At 42.6% G+C, this 27106-nt stretch overlaps 1 protein-coding gene across 1 annotated transcript in view; it reads right to left on the reverse strand.

The window, feature by feature from the left end:
- Positions 1-3837: 3837 nt before the first annotated feature.
- LOC142955395 (ERC protein 2-like) overlaps positions 3838-27106 on the reverse strand; it is a 136617-nt gene continuing 113348 nt past the window's right edge. The window contains exon 18 of the mRNA XM_076096901.1: positions 3838-5162. The gene's annotated coding sequence lies outside the window, so the exon portion shown is untranslated. The remainder of the gene's footprint in view (positions 5163-27106) is intronic.

A 27106-nucleotide genomic window follows, 5' to 3' on the forward strand; every position in this document is an offset into this window, starting at 1 on the left:
TATTCATATTTAAATGTACCGTCATGATGCCACAGGTGCATGCAATTATCTAATATTTCGTTGGCCAATACTGCGTAGTTCATTTCAGTGCTCCAACTATTCAACACTATACAATACTTTATTATTGATATTTAAAAATATACATTCTTGACGGCTATTTGGCATCACTGCATGCTGAGTAAATCCTGCGATCCATGACCCCGGGAAACGATTTGACCCGAGCGAAATATTCATTGGAACTTTACTGGATGACTAACGACTACCTTACTGATTTTTGTCGGTAAAAGTGGCATCAAATTGGGCCGGAAGAAAGAAATTAGAATAACGTCGTCAGGATGATAAAACATCGGGCGCTCCTTTTGCAATGGATCATTTAAGAGGCTATGTTAAGAGCCATATGGGACTAAACTGATTTACATTAAACCTAAGAGTTTAAGAAAAGACCCGGAGCCTTCTGTTTTTTTAACGACAAAACAATGTTCCTGAATTATTTCACCTTTGATCAAATGAGTCTTTTCTGACTTTTGTTATTTTCTAGCCAACCAATCTAAAATATCATGACAATTAAACATAATAGTAATTGAATGATGTTAGCAACAACGTATTGTGAAAATGTGGAGGGAAAAGCATTAGGGTGCTACGAGTGGGACATTTTAATGATGACTTATTTTTAAGTGACTGCATTTACGGTATGGCCTGCATTTGTAAGCCTTTGGATAATGTGCATGGTGACAAATATTTTTTTTTATTTTTGTTAAAGAGTATTCATGGAGCAATTCGAAAAAAACGTCACCTTTTCCCAAGCTGCATGGTACCCTAATTGAATGACTAATTTGTGAAATAGTATACGCATTTAACAGCGCAAAATGATAAGTGTCTTTTCCTGCCTGTCCCGTTGTTTGAAAAAACCAGGAGAGGGAGCCAGGTACAAGGATTAGATGAGGAGAAGCAGCACAAAGAACATTGCCTCACTTTAAACAACGGTTAACAATGGAACCAGAAATCAGACTATTATTTTGTATTTATATGGTTTTTAAAAAACAATGGGTGGTTCATTTTCGCTGAATTTCTAATTTGCCCAACATGGCCTCGATATATTATTGGTCACAGTCGATGCAGTGAGGGGATAGTATGTTTCACACTTCACATCTGTCATGCACTTTTGTCCACATAACTAATAACCAGTATTAGTCCAAAAAGGTCCCACTGAAGCACGCATTTCCCACTCTTAAAGATAAACTGCGGCTGCATGGAAAAGCGAGTGAACCAGAAGACCTATAAAGGCTACTCACCAGGGAGCACAGCCCGTTAGAAGTTGTAATCCACTTTCTGAAGACGATATCAAACCAATAATCCCAGAGCAGGCCAGGTGGATTTAGGATGTCCTTTTCTGCTGCAGTGTAGACACGTCTTGTCGTTCTATCCGGATTTCTTGGAAAGTGCTTGGCTGGGGTGAAGAAAGCGAAACACTAAGGCTATGAGTTCTTCAGTTTGGTGTTTTGGTGAACACGGACACCCAACAATCATTGAATACATGCGCTCCGTGCGCCAAACCGTTTAGAGGGCTTGTAGTAAGCAGCGGGATACATAAAATGTCCAAAGACCTTTCAGGGAAGGGAATTATCAGTTCCTTTGACGAATCTGTGCACGACTTTGTGGTTACTATTAACAAATAAAACCATCTACGGCAACCCCACTGGCGGAAACGTCGGATGTCGATTATCTTCTAATTGAAAGCGGCCTACTTTAATAGTCGCTATCCAAGTAAAAGAAATGTCCAATATTTTATCTAGACAATGTCAAACCAAAAACAGGAAAAATATTGTGATAAACATAAAATCCAGCCGCTCACACGCCCAGGTCATAGCGCGTTTTACCTGCCGAAAGATCCACACGGTGAACCTCGCCACAAACGACTTGTCAATTTACCTTCCATTATGTGCAAAAAACGACTTTGACAATTCCACTGCTCGACTTAAAAGTCTTCACATGCAAAAAAGTAAGTCACCCGCCTCTCAAAAAAAAAAAACAGATGGCACAATTAATCGGCTCCAGACAGTATGCTCCAAAAAAAAAAAAACTTTCCGCGCGGACTATCTCCAAACAGTGCGGCTTGGCGAGTGCGCACGGTGCCAGGAGGAGGAAAAGAGCACAGCGTGTGAACAACGGCGGCTTTGCTGAGGCTCCGAGTCTGTCGTCCTCCCACACCGTATGTGTGTGTCTGTGTGTGCTGTAGTGCAGAAAAAGTATCACCGACTATCCCTCTCTCTCTGCTTCTCTCTCTCTCTTTCTCTCACCTGCTTCAGTCGCCTCCTCTCACAAACTAGCACACTGCAGCATGGATGCGCAGCGCAAAACCTTCAGATGGCGCATGCGCTTCACATTTCTCCTCAAATCGCCTTCCAGTCACCAACTTTCAAAGAGCAAGGCATTGTATGGAAGGTAAAAGAGAGAGAGAGAGGGTGGAACAGGCTGTAACAAAACAAGCGTCTCTATTACCTAAAATAAACGTATAAAGCACCCGAGGCTATTACCTTATCCATACCAGAGTAGAGTTAGGATTTTCACTGGCAGCAGATCGAGTTGCCACTCAGTAAAATCAAGACAAGCAGGTCCAGATCATGTGCTTATACAGGCTGCTCTCATCACCTGAAGGCCTGTGAGCATTACGGTCATTACGGTAATTATTATTTTATGGTACATTATCTCAAAACATGCTGCAGGAATCCCTCGGCTTACAGCTCTATATTTTTCAATGAACCCGATGAGTGTCAGAGGGCAAAGTGTTTAATAGTTTCACCTGTGTCACTGTAGATTGCTCGTCTGTGCACACTGAAGGCATTCAAGGGTGAAAGCCGTGTTATTTTCAATTGCGCGGGACAGAATTTCACCTGGATTGAGGAAATAGAGATTGAATAACAGTCAGTAAAACAATGCTGAAATTAATGGAAGGGGTCACCTGAATATCTGGCTACATGCCCAAATAAGGACTTGCCTCAGGTGATAAAGGGAAGAGATGGGAAAAGAAATAAATTTAGACATTTTTATGATACCAATCTTCTTAGTCAGGTGCAGTCAATCTTATATATCTGATATGGGCCTAATTCAAAACAGTATGAGTCCCTCAACCCTTACTTAAAAAAAGGAAGAATATAAATGTAAATATGGATATAACACAAAACAGATTTGTACATTACAAATTTAATTCTAAGCTCCTCAAATGGCCTGTAATAATAAAAAAAGGATCAGTAATAACGTTATTGCTCTTTTCGGCCCCCAAAATGTTTTTAAATAACTCGTACTCCTTTTGTGAGAGCCATCATTTTGTCACATTTTTCCACAGTGTATATCTCCTTTAAGAATGTACTCTTCATGTGGCTGTGAATAACTGTGGCAGAATGAGTGTGAAGTGCCTGCAAATCTTGCAAGAGTTCTGTTCCCAGCTAATGTTACCGTGGTGGATGCTGGAGGCTGCGACTGCGTCAAAGAGCACTTAAAACATGCTCAGCCACATTTCTGATCCCTCACCATGCCTCACTACCCCTCCCGCCTCCATCAACCCCCCTCCGCCTCCATCCCCCCGCGTTCCCCTAGGAAGAAAACTGGGCAACATCTGGCTGAGTTTATGAGAGAGAGAGAAAGAGAGAGAATTGGTAGACCTTGAAAACTGGGGAGAGTTCTTTCTTGGGCAGTGCAAGAGTCTATTGTTGTAGTTGCCATTAGTGGCGGTGAAACTTTAATTTTGTGAAAATACCCATTGTTGCACTCAAATTTACCAACAACACTGTCGATGTTAATGTAGACATTATTGTCTTTCTGATAAAACCCATGTTGCGGTTCTTGTGAAAACAACTTTTATTCAAACAAGAGAAACCAGCTGACCACTGCAAAACACTGTGGAACAAGTCCAGGGTGACTACCGTTATCCCCCAAACTTTCACAGTCATCACAAACATGAGAGCAGCATGAAACCACACACGCATGCAAACACACTGTACAAAAGTGTACATGTTAGGTAAGGGCCAAATGGAAACACTGTTATACCGTTGAATCAAAACACAACACTGCCCGTCCTCATCAACCTCCAGCACAGTGAAAAAAGTGATGACGCAGTGCTTCAAAATGCAAGTCACTTCATAATAAACAGACTCACCACTCAGATTCGCAGGATCAACAAATAGACAACAAAACAATACATCACTCATCGCATAATAAGTCACACACAGCTGTTAAAACTTCAAAAAAAGAAGAGTGGCACTCAAAACTGTTTCGGATGTAGAAAAGCTAACAACATGATATTGGTTCATTAAACAAATGCACAGCAGGCTAAAAGAACACAAGGAGAAATGTATAAACAGACTGTTCTTACAGTAAGCTGGCTGATTTGAGGTCAGCCATGACTCCTTCCCTGTGAATATGGGTCCTGATTTTAGAGAAGGTGTAAGCAGATCCTCAAACTGCTCAGTCCAAATTCGCCTTTTTCTTGTTGATCTCTCAGCAGGAAGTGGGTAACTGGGGCGGTTTACTGGGTAGCCCGAATGATTCAGATGCAGTCCCATTTCAGTAATTTGTTTCAGCAGACAGGGTTGTCTCCTTTGGCACGGTACATTGAGAAGGTTTCTGTGGATTGTGGGTTTTGAGGTCCATGTTGTTATATTTTGCAAAAGTCTGATATTTAGCTGCAGAAGTAAACACATTCATGCCATCATAAACCAGTCCAGGATTGGCATGGGTTTACGGCTAGTTCCACCGGCTCAGCTTAGCCACACCAGTAGTCGACGGTGGAGTGGAGTGATTGCCGCTTGATGTGAAGCCAGAACTCTGTAGCACCGCAGTACTTTAAAATGAATCTAGCTCACAGTCTATTGAAAACAGCTAGGGAAATGAAGGCCGCTTGCCAATACCTTGTCGCTCCACACTGATGACAGATGGTCCTGTGAGGGATATTCACCCACCCTCAGTCGGCTGTTGCATTTGTCAGCGGAGGTGACATTCATCGGTAAGATGGTATAATCTCTGACCGGCTGAACGCTGAGCTTATCCACATATGTATGCTAATATGTATGTCAGGTGATCATGATGGTGTGCAATTATAGGCCGGTTCAGCGCGTATGCTTGTAGTTGAAGCTCTCGAACCTCTTGGTACCTGGCTCTACAAGCAGCTGTGGAAAAAAAAAAAACATGAAGAAAATCAATCAATATGAGAAGTCAACCACAAAGAAGGAAATACAAATCCACGGATATAAAGATGCATCATCTAGCAAAGGATCTTAGGTTGTTTTTAAAGTTTCTCTCCTAATAGGTTACATCATTTGATTGCGTTGCTTGGTAATAGACAAAAAATGCTCAGGCCCAGTGTAGATATTTAGTTTCTTTCTTTGCTTTAGGTTGACCATTTTCTTCCTCTAACTGTCTGGTGAGCCCCCAGAGGCCCTTAAGAATGCTCTAAATGTAGTTGGCAGCAGCCCAAACATCAAGTGCTCATTAATAAAAAAAAAAAAAAGTCTTTTGGAATGTGTCTGTTATTCAGGTTGCACAGCAGTCAGCAACAACTCACTTCTTTTCTTAGGGTTAGGTTGTGGGAAAAAAAGAAACAATGATGTATGTCTAGCTCGCTGGGGGCGCCTCATTGGCTGAGCAAACAGGCCACAAACTAACTACCAATCACTGAATACATTATCATCAGTCACTCAGAGGGGGCATGGTGATACTTTAATACCAACTTTGCTTGTTGGGGACCAGAGACATTCACAGGTAAAGTTGAGGAAAATGTTTTAAAGGAAATGATTTGACCTGAGCAATGCTGCCGAAATCTTGACGGTAAGGGGATTATAAGTATTTAGTGGTAGCATCTTAGGTTAGTGTGTTGTGTATAAAGAGGAATGTCAAATTGTATGGAAAGTGTCCAGCTCTGCAGGGCTGCTCACACTCTTCCTGTCTCCCTCTGATTGGCTACCAGGCAGAGAAGGACCATCCATTACAGCCAGGAGTAAATAAACATGCACAGCAATTAAAGTGCCATCATTTGTTATGCAACACGGTGTGTGTGTGTGTGTGTGTGTGTGTATATACATATACACGCTTGCCTTTAAGTGTGACCAAATGTGTGTCGGTGCATGTACTACATGCTTGTGTGTGAATTTGTGGATGTGTGTTGTACACCATTCTCAGGTTTCTTCACCGTCGTCTGCACTTAAATTAATGATTTTAGGGCCAGAGAATCAACAAATATGGCCCCTGGTAGGGCATAATGGAGAGAACGACCTGCTTGTGGATGTGTTTGAAGACCGCTCCTCTTTCTTCTCTCTCAACACCTCACTACTGCCACACAACAGACGCATTCACTACACAAACTCACGTGTGACGCCTGTGTTCATGTTGTTAATGAGGAAGTGTGTGTTGCTTTGTGGTCATGAATGTGTGTACGCTTATCGGCCTATGATTATTTTACATGTCGGCATGTTGTGACAGATTGTTAAAATCATATGGAATTGTAGGTACCCGAGTGTGAGTTCTGCATTTGTAGTAATGATTATGCCCGCTTCAGAAACATGTGACAAAGCAAAGCATATTATATCAGCCAGGAAAGCTATAACCACAAGATGGATAAGTTCAAGAGCTCAAATGGCTCTAACAGGCTGCTTAAAGCCCTTTCAGCCCAAAGGTCACTGTCCACAGGGCTGCAGAACACGCCAACTACACGTATACTGCATTGCACAAAGAGAACATTTGAACAAATGCTCACTTTTGCATAAACTCCAGCTGGGCGAGGTAGAATATGACTGAAAATAACAGCATGCTCATTTGATACAAAGTGGAAAAAAACACACATGCAGATTCCATTTATCAAACAGACACTGGCGGTGTGCAGCAGTTTGGCTGCATGAGGAGAGTATGTGATGGATTGCACTGTAATATTCAAACCGTGACTTGAATCGGAACAGCTCCTGATAAAACTAAAACATTAGCACTTGACATTTACTCCAACAGATCAGACTCAAGCCTGCCATTAGCATATTGAGCCACTTCACTGAAAGTAGCTTTAGAGAGGGGATAAAAGGCACATTTCATAATGGCTTTGTTCACACATATGAATGTTTGTATTTCTGTGTCTCTCTTGAGGTTGGTTTTGAGATCACAATTGGGTGCACTGTCCTTTTAAATCAAAAATTGCTACCATTACCTTTAAATTGCTAAATATAATTTCCCTCTCCCTCTTACAGCACGTAGCCATCATCTCCTTCTAACTCCAATCAGCCATTCCTATCTTCTACTCCCTGCGTAACCCTCATCCTCCTCCCCACTCTTCCACTCTCAGTGTGCTTGATGGTGGGATCAGACAGGGTGAACACATTCCCATATTAATACTGGTTTAGCCTGCATCTGGAGACAGGACAATTATTTACTTATCAAAATTTGCAAATCTTAGATCTTTAGGTTTATTTTATTAGTCCACCTGCAATTCTCCCAAAACCTATACTAGTCTGTCTTTCTGTTTGACTGTCTGTCTTTGTCCTGAGGATTGGGTGTCAAGCCTGAGAGTCTGGATATGAGCGGCTGAACCCCTTCTTGTGCTACTAATATAAACTGCCTGTTAAATGGATCCTTGCAGAGTTTGGGGACCATTAATGTTAAAGTGCTGCTCTTTCACTTGAAATAACGCTGGTTGGTGTCTTGTCAATCCTACAGAAAAAAAGAGAAACCCACCAAATTAAATTGAGTACAAAGATTCAAGATACAAAGACCCCCCCCCCCCCCCCCCCCCATCCCCCCTTACCTCACTCTACCAAGAGGAGTGACATAAAAAACAAGCCATTTGGTGGTATGAGGGGCCAGATATTTGGGTGAAATACAGGGAGACAGAAGTGGCATCTCACTGTTCTGTCTATGTAGTACATATTTCATCTTGTTGACATTCTTTGTCAATACATGTTTTTTCTGTGGTCACATGCCTAGTATGTGACCACATATAATGTTTCTGAAGGATGGTCCATTTAACCTTTGGAAGAAAGGCAGTTTTGACAAAATGCCTTGCAAGGAAAACCATGACAAAAACAAAGCACTGTTCTTATCATGTGTCTGATTAATTGTATGCAGGTGTAATAGTGTTTCAACATGCTAATTGATGATGGAAAGAACAAATCATACAGCATCTTTATTGCTCCATGGCAATGCAATGTAATCCATTATAACACATTTGATTTTAAAAAAAGCACTTAACATTTGGTCCAGTTCCAATTAATTAATCTGAGGTGACATGTTACTATTCGCAAAAAAACTTTTATATTTAGTATATTAAATGGATAAAAAACAAGGATCTATGTGACATGCCCATCCAGTCATTTTGAAACCACAGCCCAGAAACCTTAAAAATATGGCCTACATCAAGCTACCCCAGGAAGAGAGAACATCTCCTCGGCAACAATTGCTTCAAGAGCTCACCCTTTCTTCCCAAATTTCTCCTTTTTTCCCTCCTTCTTTTTTTTTCAGCCTGACTTTTACAACTTCCTCCTGGTTGGGACTGCAGCTCTAACCCAAACAAAACTCCATTTTTTAGTTATTGGCCCTCATGGCATGTAATGGAGAATCAAGCTAATTATCCCTACAGCTGTTTTCACTTGCTTTTTATGTAAGCAATACCTGGCTGATCCAGAGAGCAACAGTGAGGCCCTTCTTAGCGCTCCAGGCCTCCAGGCCGGCTGGAATTAGAGAGCAAAATGCCAGGTTTTCCTCCCCCCGATGCTGCCCGTGTGTACCCCTGCACCCATCTCCCAGCACACAACCCAGCCCAACACAACCCTCTGCACACTCAAAACATCTCCACTCCCTCATACACCTTTCAAAACTCTGCCTTTGATGTTAAACAAAGCTACACTTCAGTTAAGATCTGTATGACAAGAGCTCATTTTCCTCCACTGATGGTTCCTGGCAATTAATGAAGGAGGTAAACTACAGTAGGGTGTGGCTCAGATTAACCATCTCCTGCTGTCAAAAACTCGAAAGAGAGGGAGTGCAAAAAAAGAAGAAGAAGGGAAAGAAAGACTGAGAGGGGGTAAAGAGTGAAAGAAAACAATCCCTCAAAGGCTAATTACATAATTTCCTTCATATGAGCAAACACATGCTGGGTGAAAGCAAGTGTGAGCAAGCCTCACAGATGCCAGGCCAAGAGGTGCTGAGGAGACTTACTAACACAGTCGGCAACTGCTCTCTAGCAATGAACAGCCAATGCCACAAAAGCACTAAGCCAGATCACAGAAGCAACTTTATCTGTACTGTTTGTAGCTTTTGTGGGATTCATATCCAAACCCTAGGTATTGATCCTCCCTTCTCCAGCAAGCTCAGGGTAAAGTGACTCTGAGCAGATTAACAATTGCTGGTGTAACGTTTTCCTCATTGCAGTTCAGTCCTTGCTGCAGCCAGAAATCTGTTCAGTACAAACACCACTAGGTGGAGTTGACAGTTGATGAAAAAAAAAAAAAAGATGAAAAAAAAAAAAATAATCTCATGTATCAAACTCATTAAACTCCCATGGAGAGGCAGCGTGCATCTGTGAGTCAGACACCGAGCATGCTTCACATGTGCTATTTCTGAGCTTTCTTCCCGTTCAAACACTGCTCCACTAGCGTGCATCGTCTCCTTGTGCCGCCTCAAATTGACATCTGGTTTAGAATGAACAGAGACAGCGATAGAGGAAGACAGAGGGGGACACTGGTAGCCATTTTAAAACTTCTATTATTTCAGCTAAATTATAGTAACGTCTGTGCCAGCAACAAAAAGTAAAAGAGCAATCCCTCCCTTGAACTCCCTCCCTCTCCCTCTTTTTTGTTTCTAATCCTGTGAGGAATGATAGAGGGCTCTCTGTGGAATGGCGATGAGTTTTTTGAGTCCAGCCAAGGTTTGCCAATGTACAAATGACTTGGGTGGAATCTGCAGAGCCTTCTCCTAATGCCGCGCACACAGACACAAGACGCCCTGCACAAACACAAATGCATGTCCTTCTGCGTTTCTAAAAAAAAAAAAAAAACATCCATGTGCATGAATGTTGAAATTCAAGCACACAAATACACAAGGCACAAGCATCGGAGAGGGAGGCTGAAAAAGTGTTACCGGAGGGACATCTTCAAATTTTTAACTTGGGGCGAAAAAGAAACTATGTTCATAAAAATGTTAAATGTTCACGCAAGTCTTAAATACAGGTTTGCGCAACAACGATAAAAAGTGCATGGAATTCTCTCTGCTCCCAAATTCCTCTCTCCTCTTCATCCCCCACTCTGTCTCTCTTGATCTGTCTCTCGTAGCGCTCAGAAGTTCCTGACTAATCTCACTCATTTACCCTGTCAAGCTTATTCTTGCCCTATCACAGTATTTTTTTCTCTTTTCCCCTCTCTAGCTCTGAGCGCAGTATGAGTGGCAGTGTTTATGTTTTTGGGAGAAATGTCAAGAGCTCTACTGTGGGCCAGCTGCATGTGTGTCAAAGTCTGCCTGTGAGTGCCTGTATGGCTGTGTTTACAACCCACCATTGCACCTATTTTTCCTTGCAAGAATAGCTTGGGGCCCTTGGGGAGCTTGTATCCCATAACAACCTTGACCTGGAGCTACACCTCGAAGTGGAGCAGCAGCGCCCCATCAGAATCCAGGCCGAAGAGCCCTGAACGCGCCTGCATCCTGACACCAGCGCAGGCCCAGCCAGACAGGGGAGACAAGTGAAACCCGAACCCACATTAAAGCACCTCCATCAGGTAGGAGATCAGTGGAGGCCTCCATGCTCTCAGTGTCTGCGGGGGTCCGGGCCTCTGAGGCCCTATCTCACCTCCATCTGGAAAGAGAATCTGAGGGTAGTCTGATGGTTCGATAAGAGGCCATGCCGACTGACACGGTAACAGCCTCTCACCCCCATTTGCAAAAACCGGAGTGAATGCAAGTCTAGCTGTGGTGCACTCTCATGCGGGTAAGGGAGGGAGGGTGGATGGGGTGGTGTGTGTGCATGGTGGCATTCATTTTGCTTTGAAGGTTTGACCCAGTACCCTGAAATGTGCACAGAGGCGCTACGCTTACAGAAACAAGTTTATAGTGTAAGATGTGCATATATCTAACCCCTCTCTCGCGCTTACTCTGCTCTTTGTGTTGAAGATTCTACACACACAAATGTGGGAAAAAGACATGACGGACATTCATATTTTTGTTTTATAAAGGAGGAAATTTTCCATGCCAGAGATACAGTGTGGGCTGGAGTGAAGACCTTATTCCGAAAAGACGGACAGAGAGCCAGATAACTGTTGAAAGGCGTACTCTGTACAAATAGCAATGTTACAGAAGCACATTTTTATTCATCATATAAGCGTTTCTTCCCCACTACCTTCCTTTCTTAGTTTTCATATTTGTGTTTTGTGTGTGTGCATATTACAAAAATCCTCCTTGTTTTCTAGGGTGACATTAATGCTCCACCCTCCTCTTGATGAGACCCACTGACCAAACAGTGCTCACTCCTAACCCAACTAGTCCCTTGCTCTGTCTCTCTCTCTGCCCACAGACTCAGTTTCTCCATCTCTTTCAGTTTCCTCTCCTCCCATCAGGCTGGACACAGATAAGCACCTTTTTTCCCCATTCTGTGTTTCTACAGTATAAAAAACTGAGCACACAAACTTGAGAAAACAAAACTGCACTTTACATTTCATAAATTCCTGCCAGACTGGAGTAACACACATTAATAAGAAAAGGCTGATTACTAACCCTCATCTGGCCCAATAGAAAGTTTTTGACATGAGCCTAATACGTAAGTAGACCAGCAAGTAAAGTCTGTGTGTGTGTGTGTGTGTGTGTGTGTGTGTGTGTGTGTGTGTGTGTGTGTGTGTGTGTGTGTGTGTGTATGCTTGTTATAAATGAAGCTGGAGCTTTGGATTTCAAGTGGTTTGGTTTGGTCATCTCGGATCTATTTAAGATCATTTGAACCAATTAAGCAAATACATTTGATCCTTCAGATCTCAATCTGCTCTGAAGGAAAAACAGGCTCACCTTTACATACAGTAGGTGTGTGTTGGTGCGCGTATCTGCACCTGCATGTGGACCTGTGCGTGTTTGCGTATGAATCTGTATCTGTGTGTGTGTGTGTGTGTGTGCGGGACACTTGTGTCAACAAATTCTGATAATAATGTCTATTCAGTAGCTTCAAGTATTTGAGGATCAAGATGGAGACTTACACAGTCAGCAAAGATTTATGTTTGGTCATCAAACATTAGAGCCCCAGCTCATCCAACGTTAACAATGTGTTCATTTATTCATCCATCACACTTGAACGAGGGGTCAACTGATTTTGTCTTGTGATTTAGTTTCTCATTATGCCTCTTTTTGCACATCATGGACAAGCAAATGGCAATTTTTTATTTCTTTATTCAACCAAACGCAAAATCTGTCTACAAACAGGATCTGAGACAGAGTGACAAAGTCAATTTTGTTGTCAAGCGGAATGAGTGGGTTTGTGCTAGCACAGCTGCACTGTTGTGTTTAATACTATTTAAGTCCGGTCTCAGGAAGAGCCAATCATGTTGTTGGCCAAGTCTGTTTGGTGCTCCTGGGGTCAGTATAGCCCCAGGACATGAGACATATAGGATATACACTGTGGATAAATAGGAAGGCTTTCACAATGCCTGGTGGTCTGACCTGTGTGTCAGTGTGTGAGAGAGGGGATGAAGAAACACCTGAGAAAAATGCCAAATAGCTACGTTTGAAGTTGCTAATTCCGAGCATTGCTCTCTCAGAGGTGTGATGAACTGCAAGTTATATGTAGTAAAAAAAGAGAGAGAGTAAAGAAAACATTGATGACTTAATCAGAGTTTAAATGCATTGTTAGTTTACCTAAATTCTTTAAATACATTTAAGGGTGCTTTCTCTCCTGTAGTTGGGTTAATTTGGTCCAGACTAAGGAAAAAAAAACTTCTTTGACACATTTTAGTTCTGCTTCAGTTCCTGACTTTTTACAAACTAACCAAGAGGAGGAAACATGAAATTATACAGACTGACAGGTAACTCGTTGATATGACACCAATTCTGGTGACTGAAAGTTATTGCACAACTTTAATGCTTCTGATGTTAATATTTATGTTCTTTGAGTGTCACAAAGAGCTCAAAATGAAAAAAAAAGCCCTTTTAGTATTATTAGACTGTAAATTGATTGCACGTTATGAATAATGACAACCAGGTAGGGACAGGACTGTATAGAAGCCCAGACGTGCATTAGGCATCTTGTAAAGTAATGATTCTGGGCTGCCATACACTATTTAATGGAATTTAATAACTGACAAAGTAAATGGAGTTGAATACAAGCACAACAGCTTTTGACCTAATAATCAGGGTCAATAGTTTTTGAGTGTTTGTAGGTACGCCAGGCTCTCGGGTCCCACTGCCAGCAGGCATGTTGTGGGGCAATGAGACGGGTGGGAAGGGGGATAATCAGAAAAGAGGCAAGGGGGAATGTTTTTGTGGCAATAACCCACCGTCGCAGCCTCAGGGTTGAGAGGTAGGGTCTGTGATGGGGAAGTGTGGATGAGATAGAGAGAGGGGGAAAACAGGCTGGGTAGCTTGAGCTTGAGGCCAGAAACAAACACAAGTGAAAAACAGTTAAGATGTCTGTGCCAGTTATGTTTCCTGGGACCTTTTAGCCTCTGTGTGGCTAAACCCCTAAACATGTAAACTTATCACTCTTGAGTATAACCACAGACACTTGCGCAGCCATCTCGGACCTTTAACAACCTTTTGGAGCACTCTGAACGACACTGTGAAAAAGGCCCCCGCCAACGAAACCTAAAGGGAGATACTGTGGATCATAAATAAGCATCGTAGAAAGTGACAGAGTTTTGGCTCAGGGTGCAGATAGAGAGTAAATAATCCACATTAGTTTTGACAAAGCGACTCATAGGTTTGTGATATTTACTGCTGAAACACACTGTTCCCACTAAATAAGTGCTGATAGAGCCATCCACACACGCAGTGCAAAGGCTTGCTCCGAAATTTAGTCTTGCTGTGGGATTAATGCAACAGGTTGCACTGGCTTGGCCAAAACTCTGTTATGATAGCCAAGGATGATAGAGAGTGGTGCTGGAACTATATGTCTCAATCTATTTGTGAAAGTCTTTGATGTGGATTATTGATGTGCTGGCTAAGTTGGGGATCATTTCGCAACCCTTGTTCATTTCACTCTGATAACTAAAACTCATGTCCCAAACATGGTATTGATATTAGCACAGGATACTTTGCAGTAAAATGACCTGTGAAAAAGAAATTTACTGAAGTGAGTGCAGACTTCCAAAAACTAAAATGTGCAGTATAATATGTTGAGGTGTGTGTGTGTGTGTGTCTGTGTGAAGTTGGTCCATTTTGTCTGGGTGGTGCTGGGAATACTATCGGCTTAAGGCTGAAAGAATTCAGGCCTCCCAAGCAAGGTCATGTGCTGATGTTTAGTAGGAGATTTCTCAGGTCACAGACTGTGACTTTCAACCATCACTCACATTACCACACATCTTTGAGTAGTTCTGTTTAACTGGCATACCCCACATCTCTCCCCCAGTTTGCTGTAATGACACGTGACAGCTGTCTCGACCCACTTACCTAGTTGAAGGAGAAGTCAACCCAAATAGTTGCTAGAAATGAAATGGACAATGCATAGTAAATGTGGTAGCCGATGGGAACTTTAGGTCAGGTAACTTTTTGTAATTGTAACATAATTGATGATGACAAGAAAATATCTACTTTGTAATTTCTAGAAAGCACTTACATGGCCAATGACAATACATCTGTGTATACATTTGTTTTTTTTTATTCCAGAAAAATCAACAGAAATGTGAGTTCTTAGTTTTGGAATAATTCTAGCTTTTAATTCCCCCAAACTTGATGAAAATGTTATGATATTAAAGTGGTTAAAGTGGGATAGTAAGATGTGATTTTGTGAATTATTTATGATCTGGTTTAATTATACCTGGTTTTATTACCTTTAGTATATGTTTGCAGATAAAGTAGACTGGATTTTGTCCCCCATCAATTACATTGGAGGCATATTAAAAGGATCTCTTGTGTGAACAGGAGGCATGATTACAGCAAACATAACCTGTTTCAATGTTCACATGGGCACCTCACTATTGTGTTAAGACAGACTAGAAAAATTGTTATCCTGTCCTTTAAGAATGTGTATTTTTTGAGATGCAATAGCTATGTAGCATGATGTTTAGTTTCAAAAGCCAGCTGAGTTCTACTGTTTTGGTCTAAAACTAACTCAGCAATAAAGGAAACCATCTCTTTGCCCGGTCACTTCAACTCCACTCTTTCCGGTTTCGTCCTTTTAGGTCTGCAGGATGGACCATTTAACATAGCACAGCTCACCACAATAAATTAGCATCAGCCAACGTAACTGCCAGTACACACATGTGGACAGTGTTTGTGTTACATGGGTGGTGTTTCACAGGCATAATTGCATTGTGTCTCACCCCACCTGGGCTCTGACACATGTTCAACAGCTCAGACAGACACACCCAGCCTAACTCACTAATATCAGACTAACAGAGCACAGAGAGAAGGAGGGAGAAGGGGACAGATAGCGCTTCCCTCATCTCTCCTGTTATAGAGTTATAAAGAGACTGTGGTGCTATGTGTCATTTCTCACAACCCTGAATACACCCATGCACTCACACATTACTGAATAGGCACAAACAAGCAACAATAACAGAAAATGTCATGTGCATTATTGTATTGTGTCCAAAATATCCTCCCAGGAATATGGATAGTAGTACTGACCTACCTCTACATATCTGTTCTTGAGTTACAACACGGGTAACCTTGGCTTTGAGTGGAGGACTTTTTACTTCAGCTACGACTCAATGCAACGGCTTCTGCAGTAAATATTACAGAAAATCTCCTCCAATGTAAGATGTATGCATGTACACTTACAAGCACATCTATATTGCATGTAAGAAGGCAGCAAATGACAAAGACAGAACCAGACAGGGAGAATAAGAGAGAGAGCGAAGAAGAGACGGAGAGACAGACACAAGCAGTGATGTTTAAAAAAAAGAGTGTAATAACAGTGGTTAAGGCCTGCTCTTTCATTGAGTAAATCTGGCCGGGGCTATTTCACACCGTAGGAATCTCCTGTCGACCAGATCAAAGGCTCGCTCAGAGACAGGGCTCGTACAGAGCACAAGGAACAGGTGACAGCTCCGATACACGGAGGCATTTACACGGGCGCATACAAACCCTCCACCACTGACACACACACACACGCACACACATATTTGAACGAACACACAGTGAGATCAGAAAAGCAGAGAATGACAGCTCCTTTTGTGTCTAGAAGAGCCTGTGGGGAAGTCTTTCTGAGGAACTACAAGAAAACCATACATCTATCATCTGAAAAACACTTAAAGAGAGTCAATACAGGCTGCACACACATACTAAGTATACAGTGGGTATGACAAAGTACATTTAGTCTTCACAAGTATGAGCGTGACCATGTACCATATGAGTAGAACATTGATGAGACTAACACATGTACAGTGGACATCTAGATACGAATGGTATAGGAAGCATGTGGGACTCGAGTGCAGCCTGATGATGGATAGATCTAATATAAAGTGGGCCATATCCAGAGGGGGTGAACATAAGGCTATGTCATCACTGGCCCATCTCTCTCCATACCTTCCATCACTTTTCACTCCCTCCTATTAACAGCAGGATGGGGATATTGTAACTCCCACACACAAGGACACACAAACACACACACAAGGCCACATGCACTTGCAGAAAAACACACACGGATTCAGGTATATGCACACACAAACCTACTCATTTAATTGCAGTAGAGTTCAGACATGCACAAAACGCATGCTTGCATACACATAATAACATTTTCACAAAGAGAAATTAATCCCGGGTGGTCTCAGACGCAGAAGTCTTTCCGCTAGAGAAAGCTCTGGTTTTGATATCACGCAATCCAGTACATACTGGGTTCAAAATGCATTCATACACACACACACACACACACACACACACACACACACACACACACACACACACACACACACACACACACACACACACACACACACACACACACACACACACACAAATGTAGAATGATTTTCATGAAATAAAATAAAACGGAAATAAATGTGTACAGCGGAGCATGGGGACATAAAACATGACTGCGGGGCTTCTGGTATACACAAAACAGTACACAAACCACCCTCTCTCTCTGCTATTCAGTTACAGCCTTTTTCAAGCTAAGATGCTGTATGTTTAACATGGGAAGGTCCCACCTTAAACATGGCCATTATGGCCAATAGCTTTTGCTGTTTTCATAGAATATGAGAAGATTACACAGCACTATGACGGGCCAATTACGTCCTTCACTAAAACACACCTCTGTACCAACAACTCTCTAATGATGATGGCTTAAACGTTTTCCCCAATAGAGCCCTTTCAGCTGCCCTGGCATTCACACACAAACATACTCTGCTGGTATAGTTAAATACACACACATAGGTACACGCATACATACACAGCCACAGATGCAGACTGAGTCAAATTGAATCCTTGTGTTAAGTATATAGAGCATCCCTCGGCGCCACAAAGGGCTGTCTGTTTTTGTGCGCGTGAGTGTATGTGTATATCATCCCCACGGGCCAACTTCTGCAATCAGGTCAAGGATTGCTAGGTATTGGAACTGAGTAAGTAAAAGAGGGAGACTGAGACAGGCTAGAAGTGCCAGCCTTCCTCTCACATCTTCCCAACATCCTTTCTCCTTCCCCCTCTCCACTCAAACCTGTGTCACCTCTGACCCAGGTCCAATTCACTACTGTCATTATGCAATTAACACCAATTAAGTCATTTGCCTGTAAGAATGTGTGTGTCTCCGCATGTATGTACGTGCATGGTTGTGTGTATGTGTGTGAAGTATGTTGATGTGTGTATGTGCGCAAGAAAGGGCAATTACGGCAGCACAAGGGAGCCTTTTGGAAGCGGAGAGCACTGCAATCAACCAATCAGCCTTCAGATGGCTTTGACATGAAAAGAGAGCGTGGCCTCTGCTAACCCTGGGGGTCAGCCGCAATTTACTCTATTTACCCACTCAGGAATGACTCTCTGTGTGTGAATAAGGAGACACAGAGAGGGAGGGAAAGGGAATGATGAATAGGTATGGAAATGTCTAAGTTGGTGTGTGAGCAAAATAGAAATGGGAAGAAGGGAAGGGAGGGAGGGAGGGAGGGAGTAGAGGGATGAGAAGCCTTGGGGTTGTTGGGCAGGTGAATTGTAGTGGGTGGGAGGCTGGGTGGGTGGGTGAGGTAGGGGGGCTTGAGTGGAGAGAAGGGGATGTGGGGTGAGGCCTTCAGGTTGTGTTTGCAAAGCTAAAAGGCCAGCAGTTGGAGCCCATTTGCTAACAATTTCCCCTTGGAAAGTGGCTCTATACACACAGACACACACACACTCCACACACTTTTCCTATTCTACAGAGAGCATATGGGGAATGACAACTTTGCACTTGGATGGAGCTGTTAAACAGCGAGATGCTCCATCATGATAATAGGACTGTTTCTGCTAAACAAAATGTAAAAAATTACTAATACAACAGCAAGGGACTATTAGATTACGCCAGTTTCTGTCAGTTGTTTGGATCCACCCTGTTTATAAAACCATACTTTTACATGTTTTGCATGTTTTATCCCACAAACCACAAATTCTATATACAAATACCAATCATGTTTACATTACTGCTGACCATTTTCCAAAGCATACCTTACATTTTTGGACAGGCAGCCACGTGATATGAAAATGAACTTGAAATGTGCTTGAGAAAGGTAATCCATATGTGAACATTATTATTTTAGTAAGTTGCTTTAACGATTGCCTGATGCAGTTAGCTACAGGGAGCATTTTAGAAATTCTACCTGTTAATGCATTCGAGAGCACTCCAACAACAAAGAGTCAGCTGCCAACAAGTGCTGAATTCATGAGCTATGCTGTCAGAATATTTAACTAAGAAGACAAACAATAAGCACACAACGGGGCTGTCAAAGGGTAATGCAAATGTTCCTGTTTCTCTCAATAGAAAAGTTGTTGCTTGACAACCAATGCTAACATCTCAGAGCATTCAAGTACATGTTGGATTAAATGAATGGAAAGCAATGATGGCTGACTGGTTAGTAGCAGATTTTATCTTATGGTATTTTTGGCAAATGGTTGGAATAGATCTAAAAATATGTGCTTTTCAGTTTAAAACAAAACGTGCAAAACCACTGATCTGGTCTTATGTAACTGCTGGAACGGAAATATACAGACAGAGAAAGTTTGTTTCCTCGGTTACACTAGTTAACCTGTATTGATTTTACCCTTGAAAAAGTCACTGATTATGTAGTTCTCCCTACAGAACTAACCAACCTCGCTTGATCAATAGCGCAGCTGTCAGGTCTGGTGCCAGGGCTGGGCTGCAGAGCAGTGAGTAAAATACAACAGGACCAGGCAGCCCCTCATCCCACCAAACAACCTCCTGGCTACAGAACAAAGGGAAGGCAGAAAAACCAGAAACAGACAGAGAAACTTAAAGAGAAAGGAGAAGTAAACACAGATGCTCAGTATTTCCAGTGCTCCTGGTCAATAATATCAGATATCTGTTGAGAGGGACACAGGTTATTCTATATTTATTGTGTGTGTGTGCGTGTGGGGGGAATGTGTGTGTGTCAGAGCATAACTGTCCTGCTCCAGGGGTCTTAGATGTGGACTGTAATCAGGACCACATGACTTTGTTACAGGAAGTCCTCCAGCAAAGGACAGGAAGCAGGAACACAAGGACCACATCATTAGTCTCGCTAGTTCCAAACCCCACAGCCAATAGAAGCCTCACACACAGTGGGCTTGGGCGTGGTTGTTGGTGTGTCCGCGAGTGAGCACACGCACCATACATTTGTATTTGTGTGTCTGAAGCCTGCAGGCTGATATTAATGACTTATTTGTTTACTGAGTTTAATGAGTCCATGTTGTGTGTGTTTGGTAGAGTCAGAGCAGAACTCCTGAGAAGGCTTGGGCCTACAGCCAGAAAACCGGAGCTAAATAACTACAAAACACACACACACACACACACACACACACACACACACACACACACACACACACACACACATCTTTCCAAAAACCCCACCAACAGCCCTCCTACCACATTCTCACCACCCCTCCCCTCTCTGTTCTGCAACCCATCAAGACTAAAGAGGCTAATTTCTGTCGATGGCTTACAGGTGGCCAGTGCAAGGTGAACCACATCCACTCTGCTGGCCGACACACACACACACACACACACACACACACACACACACACGTATATGCACCAGCACTAAGAAAAAATGCATGCCTCTAAAACCAACCCTTTTATAAACCCAATGCCAAACATCAAAGAGAGAACACACCTTAACACACCTCAAAGGCACCAGAGACACACAGTTACACTTGTGTGCAAACACACACACGCGCACACACACACACACACACACACACACGCGCACACACACATTAAAACATCCAAACTCAAACATATGCACACTCGTAAACCTTAAAGCATGAAGGATTTCCAACAAATGGCTTGAGGGTCAATTCCAGGCCTGCAGCTATCTCATGTTTCCAAAAGCCTTGCAGTGCTTTCCTAAAAATCTTGTAACTGTTAGAAATGTTCATGTTCAAGTTCCTCCAAGACTTTCGGGCAATGGAAAAAGGTCAAAATCAGCATCAATCTGAAAATGAGACTTTGAATCTTATCTTTCAAAGTTGCCTTTTGGAAGTAGAAATTCTTCAGCTGACAGCAACAATCTACTGAGTGTAGGACGACTGTTACAAATGACAGCAATATAATGTGGAATGAGGTTCGCTCCAGCTCTAAGCTTTGTGTAATTCAGTTCCCACAATTTGCCCATTAGCTCTGAAATTTCATCACTCTTCGAGCTTTGCAGATGTCATCTTCAATATATCTGTGTCCTGCACCAGCCAGAGCACATCATGACACAGAGACATGAATTAGCACACATACATACACATGCACAGTTAGACACAATCATTGGTGTAGCTGAGCTTCATCTTAATTTGTGAGCAGAGAAGGTTTCAGTTGAGACAGGCAAGCCTCCAATCTCAAAGACAGGTGAACTAGTACAATGTTTAGTTGCATTTCTTAGGTTCTTTTAATGATGCATGTTTTTGATCGTTCACTCCCTCTCACACAAGTTCCACATTCTTGGATAGCCATCTGTCTCTGTCAGTCATTTTATGAAGGTTAAAAAGCAAGCTGCCAAATTACAAGACCAGGCTGAGCTTAAACTCTTACATTTGTTCCAACCAGCAGAGGTGTGTGCGTTCGTGTTTGTGTGCACATGTGTGTGTGTACTTCTGCACAGATTGGATTGCAGCTCTTTGAAGACATGCCGTGGCCTTCATTAAACCCAGTCCTAGGGTCTGGAACAGCTTTCTGGGAATGTGTCGATAGACACACACAGGCGCAAACACGCACACATTGCAGTGCCAGTAAAAATGACCAGCTCTCTTTGAAGCCTGTGTCACTGTGCAAAGTGATAAGATGAAAGCTGATCATCTCCCTCAAAAAATCTTCCAGAGCTTCAAATGAACACTGTGCCGACAAGCCTGCACCTACGCCAGGAGGGCCCAAAGAGTGCCAAGCTAACTGCTACATGCCACACTTATCAGCTGCTATCTGATTGGACAGCGATTTTGAGCTGCCACTTGGCAATTACAGATTAACAATGGACAAGCTCTTCTGACAAAAATGGTCCTTTGAAGTTCTGTGGCGCACGTGAATTCACGACCCGACCTTAACATACAGGTTGAGTGAGACTGAAATAATGCTTGGTTGTTTCAAGCCATTTTAGAAATATGAATAGTTCTCCTGCTACGTGATGTCAACAGCTTGGAAAAGCAGCATCTAAATATTTGATGTTTTAACTGATCTTCATGAGAATGACAAGCAGCGGACTGATAAGAAGGTAAATGGCATGCTTGATTTCATCTTCACGACGACCAACACCAGCTGGCTCAGACTGCAACAGACTCGATCCAACACGGTCGGATTAGTGATGACACCACAATCTGCATCATAATGCGTGTTGCCATCTTTAGGAAAGCCCAGCAACCGAGAAGAGCCAGAGAGTGAAATCCTGGCTCGAAGGCAGTTCATAAACTGTCTCCCTCTTGGTATACACAACATACAAACACAAACACGCAAATGAGAAACAGGACAAAGGAGAATGGGAGTGGGAAAAAGACAAGAGGAAAAAAAAGAAAATATCCAGTGAAAGTAAGGAGGGGTAATCCCTGTTCCCTCCCTATAATGGCGTGCAGGCAATGATGGAATGGTCTACTCATATGCATTTAAACAGAGGCTTATCCCACTACTTTGATACACCTCTCTATAATTGCCTGTGTACATTTCTGTGTGTATGTTTAGTGTTTGTGTGTGTGTGTGTGTGTGTGTCAGTGCAAGTGTACAATGTTGTCTTGTCTGTCAATCGTGCTCATTATGCTTAATCCCTGGGATGACAATCTCAATCCTCCTTGTCAACCTGGGCCTTTGCAGCAGCACTCAGGCAAGGAGCTGGGTTTAGCACTTGCTCACTCTCTCCACACACACGCACACACACACACTTGTCAGGTAACACCAAAACGGATCACAAAGAGAAGAAAGCATTTTTGCTTGGCAAGAAAAGCAAACAACTATCCCACATCTGTATATGTGTGTGAGAATGTGAGGGAGAAAGGGGAGAGGGAGTGAGAGCAACAGGGACAGAGAGAGAAAGAGAGAAAGACACACACAATCTCTCTCTCACACACACACACACACACACACACACACTTCAGACACAAAGAAAGAGGAAATCAAGCAACACTTCCTGTGTTTGGAAATTCAAAACTGCCACAAAGCGATGATAGAGAATGACTACAAGGAGGCTTACACTGAGCAGCAATGCATCTAAAACCCACATAAATATCTATAGCTATTCATTATTCTCTTGACTCCCCCTTTTTCTTTCCATCTCTCCCTCTCATCTCTCCCCATTTTTCTTTCCACCAAAAGGGAATCCGAGAAATGTCCACAAAACATCTTTCACCAGTTGTTAATACTGTTTCTGCTTTGCCATGATAAAGTCACGGTATGTTGCCTCATTCCTACCACCCACCCACACACACACACCCACACACACAAACACACAAACAAAGGTGGACCTCATGCATGCAGGCATACAAACATGCACTGATTTAAAGTTAAGGGTCTAAACCCATTCAAAACTTCTTGCTGCTTCATCCTAAATACACCAAATTTAATCAGTCTCTCCCAACGCTTTCCGACATCAGAGCCTGCGATGATAATGTGTGTGTGTAGGTGTGTGTGCGTGTAATGTTAGGATGAGGCGGAGGTAGGACTGACTGGGCTGACTTAACAGCTGACATCAATGATACAACTTTTGTGTGTGCGTGCGTGTGTGTGTGCATTGAGGGGAATTATGCTCTGAGTAGGTGGTGTGTGTTACACTTCAAACCCTCCCACAAGATCAATGAGGCCCATAACTATGAAAATGATGCTGACCAGTGTATTTGAACTTTATTGGTGCACAGAGGCAGTATTTTGCTAACATTTCTTAACAACCAAAGTTGTTCTAATTGCCATTTAGAGGGGAACAGGAATAAAGGGGGGGGGGGGGGGAGACAAGACTTGAGCAAGAATAGAGACAAAAAAAACATGAATTTGTAGAACGCAAGTTCAAAAGGACGGGCTTATCTTTATGTGCAAATGTGTAAAATGCAAGGGAGTAATTCCTATGATCGTGGGGGCAACTGTTGCTCAGTGGTAGAGCAGGGTCGTTCTTCAATCAGAGGATCGGCGGCTCAATCTCTGGTTCCGCTAGTCTATGTCGATGTGTCCTTGAGCAAGACAATTAACCCCAACTTGTTCCCATAGGCTGTGCCTGCGGTGTATGAATGGATATGAATGTTAATTAGAGTCCTGATGGGCAGGTGGCACCTTAAATGGGTAAAAGACGTGAAATGTAGTTTTAAAGCACTTTGAGTGGTCGGAAGACGAGAAAGCGCTATACAAGTACAAGTCGAATTACTATTTACGCTTGCTCACACACACACATACGCACAAACAAATTCTGGCAAAGCCAATTTATTACGTAAGCAAACAGAGTTAGCCTGAATGGAATGCCTGCTGTGAGACACATCAGTTCCAGACACAAAGTCTTGTGTTGCAACAGGGACACAGACACACACAGCTTCGAAACACACACATACTCGTTACACACAAACACTGTGTAAGAGAAATAACTATGTGTATATGTAATTAGAAGGCAAAAAAAAAGCAAACACATGTTTGGGTCTTGTTGTCTTGCCTGTACTTCAGTCCATTTGCACTGCGGTGCAGGAGGTTCTGCTAAGCCATTGTTTTTGGTGCTGCTAAACACATGGTGTCATGCTGGGGGAGCAGGAGGTTGAAGCTGGATATGAGTGAAAACATTCATGTGTTTGCGGTATGTAAATGTGTCAGTATAGTTGGCCTCGGAATATCATCACCATAGAACAAGAAATACTGTAAATATGTGTTTTACTGAGCAGTGATTGTTTCGATTTTCTTTTAGATTTATCTTTTGCATTGACCCAAATATATGCATAAATGCACACAAACACATTCCCACATGTTGGTTTTCCATGCCAGCACACAAGCTTTATTGCTTAGGAGCTCTTGCTAATTAGGAGCTAGATTTCACAGCTAAGAGGTATGTGCAACATCTTAGTACTTGTTCACCAATTATTTTTTCTGAAATATATCTGAAGACATTGTAAACAAAAAAATTCAAATAACTTTAAGCTTATATTATCAGTCGCCAACACACATCCTTCTTATAAAGCTAATGTCAAACTGAACAATGAGAATTACCTCAACACTGCTCTGACTCACCTGGTAGTGAGTATTTGTTGAATAATTACTCTGCGCAGCCATCATTCATGGGGAGAGATAACAGCAGAGAGAGAAAAAGAAAGAGAGGGAGGGGGTAGAGAGAAAGAATGCGGCTGAGAGAGAGGGAGGCTGAGAAATTAAATTGAGACGCAGAAGAGAAAGACAGATTGCGTTCGCTCTGGTATGCCATCTTTACGATCTGTCTGTGAGAGAGCTAGTGAAATTGAACTCAGGTGTAGTGTGATGCCGAAAAACCCATTTCCCCATTAGGGCTATGGAATTCTGCATAAACAAATTATACAAATACTTTCTCTATAAAAGAGCGGGTGAGTTTTCTCCAACTGTGTAGTGAAACCTGAGCAGGGTCTTGTTTATGTGTGCGACAGAATGTTTACATTGTCCTCTGCTCCCATCCCTTCGGATGGGGAGAACGCCAGGCCTCCGACAGCTTTATTCCTGTCACACTACCTGTCTGTCTTTGGGATTTCTGTTATGGAGAACATGTGCTCGGTCTTAGTATGTGTGTGTGTGTGTGTGTGTGTGTGTGTGTGTGTGTGTGTGTGTGTGTGTGTGTGTGAGTGTGTGTGTGTGAGAGTGGGAAATGCCAACCAGTGCTCTGTCCTCAATACAACCAGCTTAACAACTCAAGAGTGATGAGTTCAAGGATGGAACCCAAGAAAGAGAAAAAAACAATGACTAATGGCCATGACTATATGCTGCCTGTAATTATTCTACGTAACATCCCACACTCGTCACACACATCACAAACCTTTCTTTGTCTTTTAAACTAACCTTTAATTTATCCAGAAAGTTTTCTAATGCCAGCAACACTTTGTTCCACCTGATAGCTAACTAAAGACGCAGTCACACCAAATACACTCGCCAAACATAATTCCCTTGCTGTTGTGGATTGAACTTGCCCTATCAACATCGAGGCAACTTCAGAAAGAGGCTGGGATTGACCTTTCATTCAGAAGCTACTGAGTTTTGCCTTTTTTGTGTTTGCATAACTGTATGGTGAAGGAAAACACGAGCACCATCTGCATGGCTGATAGTGAGTACAAGGGCAGGGTAAATAAAATGTTTGAAAAAATCATGTATCATTTTCAAACTGTGGAATGCTAATGTTAGCTGGCTAGCTTGTGCTTGCAACACTGCCCACACTATTTCCTGCCCCACCCGCTGTTTGCCATGGCAAGCAAGTAAATTTAGATCTCGACAGTTCTGGTCTGACCGCAGCATAATACAACCACAGCTTTCGCATGTTGGCCACTGAGCAGTAACGCTAGAGCTCAAGAAGAACCCATTTACCCAGCCAAGTCTTCCCAAAGAGACTAGGGATTGAATCCAACAACCTTAAAGTCATAAGATCCCATCTCTAAACTGGAGGCTTTTCTCTGATTATTAGTTTATGGAAACAAAGGTAATATGTAAACGTGTTCAAATCAAGCCGTACATCAAGTACAATAACCTTGCAATGGTCAGACACAAAACTCAGTGACCTGACCTGATTCAATATGCTGACACCTAGAATGAGTGCGCAGTAAACTATGATGCTGTTCTGAGACCAGTAGGAGGAGGACCACCCAGCAGTGGAGCTAATCCCATAGCTGCAGGGTTGAAACCTTGCTGCGTGCACACTCTGACAGGCTAGGCCACTCCTGGATAGGATATTAGAGAGGGGCAAAAGTACAATGGCACCTATTGATGACTGGTGTTTCATCCTGCCATGATCTACTCTGCTTTTGGTGAGAAAGAATTATCAAGTGAGTCGCTCTTGGTTGGTCACCTCTCTTTCCCACCCTCTGCCAGCTGGTGTACAGTTCAACATAGTTTTGATTGGAGGTGGGTGATAGCAGTGTTTTTAAAGACCAGATTGGTTGTCACATGATGGTTAATGCGGTTCCTCTGAGAATAACTTAAAATCAAACCATCAGACAGCCTATCGTAAAACGGACTGCTTTATAGATGGCTAGATCACATGGTTTCTTGTCTACACCTTAAAGAAATTAAGAAGGCACCCTTTACTGAACATATGAGGGAGAGGAACTAATTGTACTGTACTGTACTACTGTACCGTATTGCACCATATTCTATCGTGTTTTACAGTTTACTCTTGTT

The sequence above is a fragment of the Anarhichas minor genome, unplaced genomic scaffold, assembly GCF_050575085.1.
Source record: "Anarhichas minor isolate MPS153535 unplaced genomic scaffold, ASM5057508v1 ptg000003l, whole genome shotgun sequence".
NCBI classification, from domain to species: Eukaryota; Metazoa; Chordata; class Actinopteri; order Perciformes; family Anarhichadidae; genus Anarhichas; species Anarhichas minor.